The sequence below is a fragment of the Equus przewalskii genome, chromosome 2 (assembly GCF_037783145.1).
Source record: "Equus przewalskii isolate Varuska chromosome 2, EquPr2, whole genome shotgun sequence".
Taxonomy (NCBI): Eukaryota; Metazoa; Chordata; class Mammalia; order Perissodactyla; family Equidae; genus Equus; species Equus przewalskii.
Genome location: NC_091832.1, coordinates 14,745,045 through 14,756,708, shown reverse-complemented (window position 1 = coordinate 14,756,708; position 11,664 = coordinate 14,745,045). Strand labels below are relative to the sequence as shown.

At 40.3% G+C, this 11,664-nt stretch overlaps 1 long non-coding RNA gene across 3 annotated transcripts in view; it reads right to left on the bottom strand.

The window, feature by feature from the left end:
* Positions 1-6,554: 6,554 nt before the first annotated feature.
* Positions 6,555-11,664, bottom strand: part of LOC139081916 (uncharacterized) — a 49,909-nt gene continuing 44,799 nt past the window's right edge. For all 3 annotated transcript variants that reach the window (XR_011537411.1, XR_011537412.1, XR_011537410.1), the window contains 3 exons: positions 11,052-11,107; positions 9,712-9,875; positions 6,555-7,882 (listed from right to left, as the gene is read on the bottom strand). This is a non-coding gene — a long non-coding RNA (uncharacterized lncRNA). The remainder of the gene's footprint in view (positions 7,883-9,711; positions 9,876-11,051; positions 11,108-11,664) is intronic.

Genomic DNA, 11,664 nt, shown 5'->3' with positions numbered 1-11,664 from the left:
TTCCAGCTTCTGGCCCCACAGGGTTCCTTGGGGCCCAATGGCCTTTGTCTAGCAGTTTGTATAAAAGGGACTTCATTCAAAGCCTTGATGGATTAACTGGGGCTTCCTTTAAAGGAGGGCTTGTTTTCAGAAGCTCTCTTTTCCCAACAAGGAAAAAGAACACAATGGATTAAGTAATCTACGGTCCTCATCACAGCTTGTCACAAACACCTGGCCCATCCTTTCAGCTGGCATGAAAACACATACAGGCTCCCTAGCTAACTTCAGGAACACGGCTTCAGCCTGATGTTCCAAACGCATTTGCTGACAAACGTCCTCTCACTATAGAGCTATTTCCTGGAAGAACAGCTAAGACCATTTCTGAACTGACAACAAACGGCTTCAGCTGCTGCTGAAGCTCAATGAAAGAACCACCGTTCCAACCGTTAACCGGAAAAGAAAAGCCTTCAAAGAATTACTCTCTCTCTTTCTCCTTTGCTGATCAACATGAAGAAGGATTTATGGGTAAAGTCGAATTCAGGCAAAGACAGGACTTAGGAATTGGGTCAACATGTTGCTTATTTCAACCAAAAGAAAATTTCATAATGTTGTCTGGGCAACATTTTACTTGGTTCTTCAAAAAGCAATTGTGACAAACAGTAGAGAGAATTAAAACACGGAATCTATAGAGATATCAGCATTCTGGTTGCACATAACAAAGAAATATCTTAAATGCTTTTCAAAATATTCTAGGAGCCAAGACACAGGGCACGCTTTAGGAGAACGTAGGAATGTAATGGGGGGGCTTTCGGGGAAGGCATATCGGAACGACCCATTTCCTTTAAAATTGCTGAGGAAAACAAAGTGGCATTCAACTCCACATACTGACTTTACACAGTTTATATACGACAGCCTGACCTAAACCCAAGAAGCAAAGATGGAATTCTCCCTCTGTTTATTTCAAAGAATAATTGCAGGGACGCCCAGGGAACCCACGCTCGCCAGGCACGTTTCCTGGGGAGAAGTCTCTGTCACTGAGAAGAGGACCAATCTGACGCTCATTCAATGGCCTGGATGTCAATTATGAGGGGCAACTTGGAGAGATTAATTTTTTTCCCCTTCTGTCAACCAGTCCTAAATTTCACCAGCAGTTTTTTTATGTACGATTTGCATAATGATGTCACCCAAATGGGTCTCAATTCCACCACTATTTCTGCAAGAAGACTGTGGAGCTTGTCTACAGAAGAAATTAAATCGAGGGCCGGCCCCGTGGCCGAGTGGTTAAGTTCACGTGCTCCACTTCTGCGGCCCAGGGTTTCACTGGTTCAAATCCTGGGCACGGACATGGCACTGCTCATCAAGCCATGCTGAGGCGGCGTCCCACATGCCACAACCAGAAGACCTACAGCTAAAAATACGCAGCTATGTACTGGGGGGCTTTGGGGAGAAAAAGGAAAAATAAAATCTTAAAAAAACAGAAATTGAATCGAATTCATGGTCTTTTCAAAAGAGCCTGTCAAACGTTTCCACGAATATTTACATGTGATCTAAAACTCTTAAGGCAGTGTAAGAAGCCCAGCAGAAGACCATGGAAGACCACAGAAAGGATATAAATCAGATTGTTGTCTGAGCCACCTGTTAAGGGAGGCTGGTGGACCCTGGAGAGTCGGGCTTTTCTGTCCCTCCCTAACATGAGGACCACTTGGACAACGGTGGCCCCAGTCCATTGGGGTGACCATAGGGAATGGGCCCTTACTTTCCTAAAATAAGAGGAAAATCAAGAAAACAATGCTTTGACTGGTTTCCAGCAGGGCACTCTCCACAGTAGTACTTAATACTGCTCCTGAGTTCTCTCAGGTACAGGAGACTGCTTCTTGTCTTTTTTCCAAATGAAGGAAATAAATATGAAGAGCTGGATTACCTTTATTCCAAATTACTTTATTCTCAAATAGAGAATATGGGTCAGAGATCAGAAAAATACAAAAGATACACCATGAAAGTTCTCTTCTGCTCCTATGCACCTTATTTCTCTCACCCCAACTAATTACTTTTATTAATTTCTGGTGCATCTTCCCAGTTTCTTATGCAAATACAAGCAGTATGACTACATATTCTTATTTTCTCCTTTCTTAGGCAAAAGCCAACATACTATACATACTGTTTTGCATCATGTTTTTTACACTTACTAATTAGTGTGTCTTGGAGACCTTTTCAAAATCAGTTATCAGACTTAGAGAGTTTCTTCAACCATTTTTACAGCTGCATAATATTCCACCATATAGCTACATCAAAATTTATTTAACCAGTCCCGTGTTGATTGACACGGGCTGTTTCCCGTCTTCTGCCATCACGTATAGTGCTATAATGAATAGCCACGTACAGTTTGTACTGTGCAGGTATATTTGTAGGACAAATTCCCAAAAATGCAATTGTGAGTCAAAGAGGAAATATATTGGTGATTTTGACAGATATTCCCAAACTGCCCTCCATGGGAGTTATACCAACATGCTTAATAGGAGAGCTTGCCTGTTTCCCACTGCCTCATCAAGATTATATTGCAAAACTTGTGGATTCTTGCCAAATTGATTGGTGAAAATGGTAGTTAGAAAGAATCTTATTTTATATGACTCTTACTACAAGTGAGGTTGAGCATATTTTCATGTTAAAGGGCCATTTATATTTCCTTTTCTATAAACTTTACATAATCACAAAATTGTGTTAATGCGTTTTTTTCTTTTTCTTTTTTTTTTTTGAGGAAGATTAGCCCTGAGCTAACTACTGCCAGTCCTCCTGTTTTTGCTGAGGAAGCCTGGCCCTGAGCTAACATCCGTGCCCATCTTTCTCTACTTTATGTGTGGGACGCCTACCACAGCATTGCGTGCCAAGCCGTGCCATGTCCTCACCCGGGATCCGAACCAGTGAACCCCAGGCCGCTGAGATGCGGAACGTGTGAACCTAACCTCTCCGCCACCGGGCCAGCCCCTAATGCGTTTTTTTCATAATCTTTGTCCATTTATCTAATGAGTTTTGTGTGATTTCATCAATTTTTAATCTGTAATATGAGTTTCAAATATTTTTGACATTTGTCTCCTATTTTTGACTTTCAGGGCTTTTTTTTCCAAATTTTTTTCAATTTATTTGAACTAAAAAAACCCTAAAAAACAGTTCACGCATTTCTCCCACCCCAACGCCCCACCTCTGGCAACCACCAATCTGTTCTCTGTATCTATAAGCTTGTTTTGGGGTTTTTTTTTTTTTTAAGATTCCCCATATAAGAGAGAGCATATTGTATTTGTCTTTGTCTGACCTATTTCACTTAACATAATGCCCTCGAGGTCCATCTGTATTGTTGCAAATGGCAAGATTTCATTCTTTTTATGGCTGAATAATATTCCATTGTGTATATATACAACATCTTCTTTATCCATTCATCCATCAATGGATGCTTAGGTTCCATAAAGGTTTTCATATTGTAAATGCTGCAATGAACATGGGGATGCAAATGTCTTTTTGAGTTAGTTTTTATTTTCTTCAGATAAATACCCAGAAGTGGATATATGCTGGATCATATGGTACTTCTACTTTAATTTTTTTAGGAACCTCAATACTATTTTCCATAGTGGCTGCACCAATTTACATTCCCACCAACAATGCGAGAGGGTTCACTTTTCTCCACATCCTCGCCAAGCCTTGTTACTTCTTGTCTTTGTGAGAACACCCACTCAAACAGGTGTGAGATGTTATCTCGTTGTGGTGTTGATTTGCATTTCCCTGACAATTAACGATGTTGAGCATCTTTTCAAGTACGTTTTCAGATACCTGTATGTATTCTTTGGAAAAATATCTATTCAGATCTTCTGCCCATTTTGAATTGGATTGTTTGGGTGTTTTTGCTCTTGAGTTGTATGAGTTCTTTATATATGTTGGATATTAGCCCCTTATCAGATACATAACTTGCAAATATTTTCTCCCATTCAATAGGTTGCCTTTTCATTTTGTTGATGGTTTCCTTTGCTGTGCAGAGCCTTTTAGTTTGATGTAGTCCCACTTGTTTATTTTTGCTTTTGTTGCTTTTACTTTTGGTGTCAGATTCAAAAAATCATCGCCAAGACCAATGTCAAGGAGGTTACTGCCTATGTTTTCTTCTAGGAGTTTTAAGGTTTCAGGTCTTACATTCAAGTCTTTAATCCATTTTGAGTTAATTTTTGTGTATGGTGTAAGGTTGTGGTCAAGTTTCATTCTTTTACATGTGGCTGTCCAGTTTTCCCAACAACATTTGTTGTATGTTCTTGGCTTCTTTGTTGTAAATTAATTGACCATATATGTGTGGGTTTATTTCCAGAGTTTCTATTCTGTTTCATTGATCTTTGTGTCTGTTTTTATGCCAATACTATATTGTTTTAATTACTATAGCTTTGTAATATAGTTTGAAATCAGGGAGCATGATGCCTCCAGCTTTGTTCTTCTGTCTCAAGATTGCTTTGGCTATTTGGGGTCTTTTGTGGTTCCATATAAGCTTTAGGATTGTTTGTTCTATTTCTGTGAAAAATGCCATTGGAATTTTGATAGAGATTGCATTGAATCTGTATACTGTTTTGGGTAGTATGGACATTTTAACAAGATTAATTCTTCCAATCCATTAACATGGAATGTATGTCCATTTATTTGTGTCTTCTTCAATTTTTTTCATTAATGTCTTATAGTTTCACATATACAGGTCTTTCACCTCCTTGGTTAAATTTGTTGCTAAGAATTCTATTATTTTTGATGCAGTCGTAAATGGGATTTTTAAAAATTTCTCTTTCTGATATTTTGTTATTAGTGTATAGAAACACAAGTGATTTTTGAGTACTGATTTTGTATCCTGCAATGTTACTGAATTTGTTTATTAGTTCTAACAGTTTTTTGATGGATTCTTTAGGGTTTTCTATATAAAATATCATGTCATCTAAAAATAGTGACAGTTTTACTTCTTCCTTTCCAATTTGGATGCCTTTTCTTTCTTTTTCTTGCTTAACTGCTCTAGCTAGGACTTCCAATACTATGTTGAATAACAGTGGCAAGAGGGGCCAGCCCCATGGCTGAGTGGTTAAGTTCGTGCGCTCCACTTCGGTGGCCCAGGGTTTCACCAGTTTAGATCCTGGGCGCCGACATGGCACCACTCATCAGGCCATGCTGAGGCAGCATCCCACATGCGACAACTAAAAGGACCCACAACTAAAAATACACAACTATGTACTGGGGTGGGCTTTGGGAGAAAAAGGAAAAAAAAAAAGAGTGGCAAGAGTGGGGATCATTGTCTTGTTCTTGATCTTAGAGGAAAAGCTTCAGTTTTTCACCATTGAGTATGATGTTAGCTATGGGCTTGTCATATATGGCTTTTATTATGTTGAGGTATGTCCCCTCTATACCCACTTCCTTGAGAGTTTTTGTCAAAAATGAATGTTGAATTTTGTCAAATGCATTTTCTGTATCTACTGAGATGATCATATGATTTTTATCCTTCATTTTGTTAATGTGGTGTATCACATTGACTGATTTGCAGATGTTGAACCATCCTTGCATCCCTGGAATAAATCCCACTTGATTGTGGTCCTTTTGATGTATTGTTGGATTTGGTTTGCTAATATTTTTTTTGAGGATTTTTGCATCTATGCTCATCAGGGATATTGGCCTGTAATTTTCTTTTCTTGTGGCATCCTTGTCTGGGTTTGATATCAGGGTAATGCTGGCATCATAAAATGAGTTTGGAAGAGTTTCCCCTTCTTCTATTTTTTGGAAGTTTGAGGATACGTATTAAATCTTCTTTGAATTCACCAGGGAAGCCATCTGGTCCTGGACTTTTGTTTGTTGGGAGGTTTTTGATTACTGATTCAATCTCCTTACTAGTAATCTGTCTGTTCAGATTTTCTGTTTCATCATGATTCAGTCTTGGTAGGTTGTATGTTTCTAGGAGTTTATCCATTTCTTCTAAGTTGTCCAATTTGTTGGCAGATAATTGTTCACAGTAGTCTCTTATGATATTTTGTATTTCTGTGTTATCAGCTGTAATGTCTCTTCTTTCATTTCTGACTCTATTTATTTGAGTTCTCTTTCTCCCGTTTTCTGAATGAATCTAGCTAAAGGTTTGTCAATTTTGATTTCAAAGAATCGACTCTTAGTTTCATTGATCTTTTATATTGTCTTTTTAGTGTCTGTTTCCTTTATTTCTGCTCTACTCTTCGTTATTTCCCTCCTCCTACTAACTTCGGGCTTCATTTGTTCTTTTTATAGTTCCTAAAGTATAAAGTTAGGTTGCTTATTTGAGACTTTTCTTGTTTCTTGAGGTAGGCATTTATTGTTATGTACTTTCCTCTTGGAACTGCCTTTGCTGCATCTCATTTATAAATTTTGGTATGTTACATTTCCATTTTTATTTGTCTCAAGATTTTTTATTTCTCGTTTGATTTCTTCTTTGACCCATTGGTTATTCAGTGGCATATTCTTCAGTCTCCACATATTTGTGAATTTTCCAGTTTTATTCACGTAATTAATTTTTAGTTTTATAGCATTGTGGTCAGAAAAGATGCCTGATGTGATTTCAATCCTATTAAATTTATTAAGACTTGCCTACAAGAGACTCACTTAGATGTAAGGACACACACAGACTGAAAGTGAAAGGATGGAAAAAGATATTCCATGCAAATCGAAACCAAAACAGAACTGGAGTAGCTATATTTATATCAGACAAATTAACTTTAAAAGAAAGACTGTGATAAGAGACAAAGAAGGGTGTTACATGACAATAAAGGGGTCAATCCAAAAGAGAATGAAACATTTGTAAATATTATTCACCCAACATAGGAGCACCCAAATATATAAAGCAATTAGTAACAGACCTAAAGGGAGAAATAGACAACAATACAATAATAGCAGGGGACTTGAATACTCTACTTACATCAATGGATAGATCACCCAGACAGAAAACCAGCAAGGAAATATTGGCCTCAAATGACACATCAGACCAGATGGACTTAACGGATATTTATAGAACATTCCATCCAAAAGCAACAGAATACACATTCTTCTCAAGTGCACATGGAACATTTTCCAAGATAGATCATATGTTAGGTAAGGATTTTTATATGTAGTAAATTTGATTAATCTTTTCGTTTAAAGTCTATGGATTTTGAGGCTTAGTTAGAAACCTTACCCAATCCACAGTTATGAGGGAATTCATCCACGTGTTCTTCTAGTTCTTTCATAGGTTTGATTTTTTATGTTTAAATCTTTGGTCCATTTGGAGTTTATTTTGATATATGATGTAAAGTATAGATCCAACTTTATTTTTTGGAGATAGGTACCCAGTTGTTGCAACACCATTTATTAAAAAGACCAACTGACTTGAGATGCCACTTTTTATGTATGCTAAATTCTTTATGTATTTGGGTCCATTTTTGGATTTTCTCTTCTATTGGTCTATTTGTGTGCTGGTACTATATTGTTTTAATTATTGAAACTTTATATATAGTATGTTTTGATGTTCTGACAAATATTGCTATGAAATAAATCACCCCAAAACTTAATCACTTAAAACAACAATTGTTTTATCATCTTCCACAGACTCTATAAATCAGGAACTCCGGGAAGTCTTGGCTGGGTGGTTCCAGCTCATTCTTTGTTGTCAGATAGTAACCAGAACTGGAACAGTGTCAGAGGGGAGGAGCTGGAGCAAGCAGGGGCTGGCCGGGCATCTCTTTCTCAAGGTGTGGGCTCTCTGCATGGGCTAGTTTGAGCTTCCTCACAGGATGGCGGCTTCAGAGAAGTCACACTGTCTACATGGCAGCTCAGAGTCACTGTGCAAGTGCTTCCAAGAACAAACTAGAAGCTGCCTCACTCTTCCGGTGCAGTATCGTGTTCTCTGCTGTGGTTTGAATACAAGCGAGTCAATCTCATCCAAATCTAAGAAGAGGATACATGATCCCACCTCTCAGGGAGACAAATGTCAAGATCACTTTGTAAGGAAAACACGTGGAATGGAAGATAATCTTGTGGCCAATTTGGGAAAATATCATCTGCCACATTTTACTTTCTGATACACCCTTCATTGAGCTTCTATTTCAGAGTTTTCCTGGCTATTCACACCAGGAGAAAACTTTTTTTTTTCCAAGTAGTCTTTTGCGAAATCTAATATTTGAGATGAATTTGCTGATAATCATGTGTTAACCTTTTATCATTTTCATAAAGTACACTTAGTCCTAATTATGGATAAGCTCTCACTACTGGATGTGATTCATTTCTGAAAATATGCTTTTAAAAAATCAAACAATAGGGGCTGGCCCCGTGGCCGAGTGGTTAAGTTCGTGCGCTCCGCTGCAGGCGGCCCAGTGTTTCGTTGGTTCGAATCCTGGGCACGGACATGGCACTGCTCATCAGACCACACTGAGGCAGCATCCCACATGCCACGACTAGAAGGACCCACAACGAAGAATATACAACTATGTACTGGGGGGCTTTGGGGAGAAAAAGGAAAAAAAATCAAACAATAGGAATGAATGTTATGTGTGTCTGGTGGGAGAAAGGGGTGGTTCTCAGATAAAAAGCACGGCCCCTGACCCATGTGGTAATGGATTAGAGTTGGAGACATCCTTATGAATGCATGTTTAGCTTAATATAAACACAAATTATTAAATATGGAAATATTTATAGATATGTGTATCTACACAAGCTAGGAGGTGCACATACATTTCCTTGCTCTGCCAGCTGAGAAGGCCTGGAAGGAATGACACCCCAGTAGCAACGAGCACACCTGGCACCAGGATTTTATTTCTAATGTCATTCTCAAATAAAAGAAATCAGGGCTCCTCCAAGAGATGGCAGATTCTGGGACTGGAACAGGAAATAAACAAGATGAGCCTGGAGCATCTTGTTGGTGCCAGGAAGTAAGGAAGTGCTAACGAACAAACAAACAAACAAAAAACCCCACAGTGGCAGGAGTCTGTCAAAGAAACACAGGAGCCAACTGAAAGAGCTCCTAACGGCCAAAGCTAGAGCCACGTGAGCAACAAAATAAAGCAGCATTGGAACGTAACCCAAAGTGTGAAATAAACGTCCACAAGTCCACAGTGATATAAATAAATGATAGACTAGATACATAAGTGGAGCAGAAGAGAGACAAATCTCCCTTTCAGAAGAATTCTGAATAATTTATGTAGATAAATTTTCAAGAAGGGGGAGCATAAATCCCCACTGCTTAAGTGCAGGCTGCGTATATTGACTTCAAAGAGGACGTTATGGAAAGGAAGGAGAAAAATTGCAACTTTACAGGGGAGAAACCTGGCAGACACTCCCTCAGCTGGGAGATGAAGATGAATATCAAGAGTGATAAACATGTTGCTAGTATCTCCCCTCGATATGAGGTGAGGAAACGGCACTTAACTCTGTGGTCTTCCTCCCCAAAACCCACAGCCTCAACCTAATCATGAAAAAAACATCAAATTCCAATAGAGGGGCATGCTACAAAATACTTGACCAGTACTCCTCAAAACTGTCAAGGTCATCAAAAATGAGGAAAGTCTGAGAAACTGTCATGCCAAGAAGAGCCTAAGGAGACACGCCAACTAAACGTAATGTGGTGTTGAGGATGGGATGTTGGGACAGAAGAAAGACATAGGGAAAAACTGAGGAAATCTAAATAAACCATGGACTTTAGTTAATAATGTATCAATGTATCAATACCAGTTCATCACTTACCGCAAATCTATCATACTAACATAAGAAGTTAATAATAGGGGCCGGCCCCATGGCCAAGTGGTTAAGTTCACGCGCTCCACTGCGGCGGCCCAGGGTTCCGATCCTGGGCGCGGACATGGCACCACTCGTCAGGCCACGTAGAGGCGGCGTCCCACATTCCACAGCTAGATAAAGCAGAAAAAAAAAGAAAAAAAAAGATTGGCAACAGTTGTTAGCCCAGGTGCCGATCTTTAAAAAAAAAAAAAAGAAGTTAATAATAGAGGAAGCAGGGTGGGGTACATGGGGACTCTCTATACTATCTTCTCAATTTTTCAGCACATCTACAATTATTGTAAAATATAAAATCTATTTAATTAAAAAAAAAAACTTCCCCCTCCAGCTCAAGAGAACAAGATTCACAGGAACCTGTGGGCTGTGGCTGAAGGTGGTACCAGCCATTGCCCCATTGCCCTGGGAGTGAGGAAGCCCAGCCAGGCACCACCAGCCCCATCCCTGACTTCTCTACAGGGTCAGAGTGAAAGGTCAGGCAATCCCTTGATTTAAACCTAGGATGAGGGAGAGGGCTATTTTTCCCAGGACCACTAACATCTAAAGTACAAACTAAGTGGGGCCTTGGCCAGCCAGCCCTCATCCCTAAGAGTAAGCTCCCGGGTCGGCCTCCTGCCCACTACCCAGCATGGGCTGCTGCTCCCTACTCCCCCTACTTCCTCCCCCTCTCCCTCCCCCACCTCCATTCACAGAAAAGCATGATAGAGGCCAGATGGAAGATGGGGCATGGGGGACGGTCCAACATGGAAAAAAGCAGTCCAAGCCCCAAATAAGCAAATACAGCAGGTCTCCTGTTGTCTAGGGTCCTCTGAGCACCTTGGGGTCAAGTGGGACACACACTGGTCGTACCTGGCAAAGAAGGCCAGCACCGCCACCCTAACCCATCATTTTAGAGGTCTGTCCTTCCCATCACCACCCCAAGAAAGCTTGGAATCACTCTGTAGGAAAGACAGAATTCCATTCTGAGATAGTTTAAAAGTCTTGTTACAGACAACACACAGATGGTACATGAGTCAGGAAGGCCTGTGTTGGACATGCCAAGGGCAGAGTCTTTATCTGCCTGTGTCTGTGTAGACACAGTGTATTCTGAATGGTGGGAAGAAAGGAACATATCCTCATGGGTGACCTTTCAAAGCCCTGTTTGACTTCCCCATCTCCTGTGGCCTTCATTTCCTTGCCACTCCCACAGCCACACCACAGACTGTCATAACCCAAAAATACTCTCTCAAAACAAATTCAGACCTTGACTCTGACTTCAGCCATCCATCTCCCCAACCCTGTTTGTCTGTTACCTCATTAGACTAGAGTTCTTCCAAATGTGGTTGATGGCCCAGGACTAGTCTGAGAGCTGTTACAAAGAGAGGAGGGCGTAAACTGAGAATAAGCATTCAGAAGCTTTCATAGCAATTTGCAACATCCAAGTGCCTGATCAGTGAACTCACAGACCAGAGAAGTGTTAAAGAATTCACACGAGCACACAGGAGGGGCTTGGAAAACACACTTGCATGCAGATGTGGATCCCTGGGAAGCTGTAGGCCTGTCCCCACCTTGGTTTCATTAACCTGCTCCTAGAGAAGGATTATGCAATGGTCTGAATGTCTGTGTCCCCCCAGAATTTATATGTTGAAATCCTAATGCCCAGTGTCATGGTGTTAGGAGGTAGGGCCTTTGGGAGGTGATTAGGTCATGTGATGAGATTAACACCTTCATAAAAGAGGCCTTTGCCCCTTCCACCTGTGAGGACCTGCAACCTGGAAGAGGTCTGGCACCGCTGACCATGCTGGCACCCTGATCTTGGACTTCTGGCCTCCAGAACTGTGAGAAATAAATGTTTGTTGCTTATAAGGCATCCAGACTATAGTACTTTGTTATCGCAACCCAAATGGACCAAGACAGACAACGTGT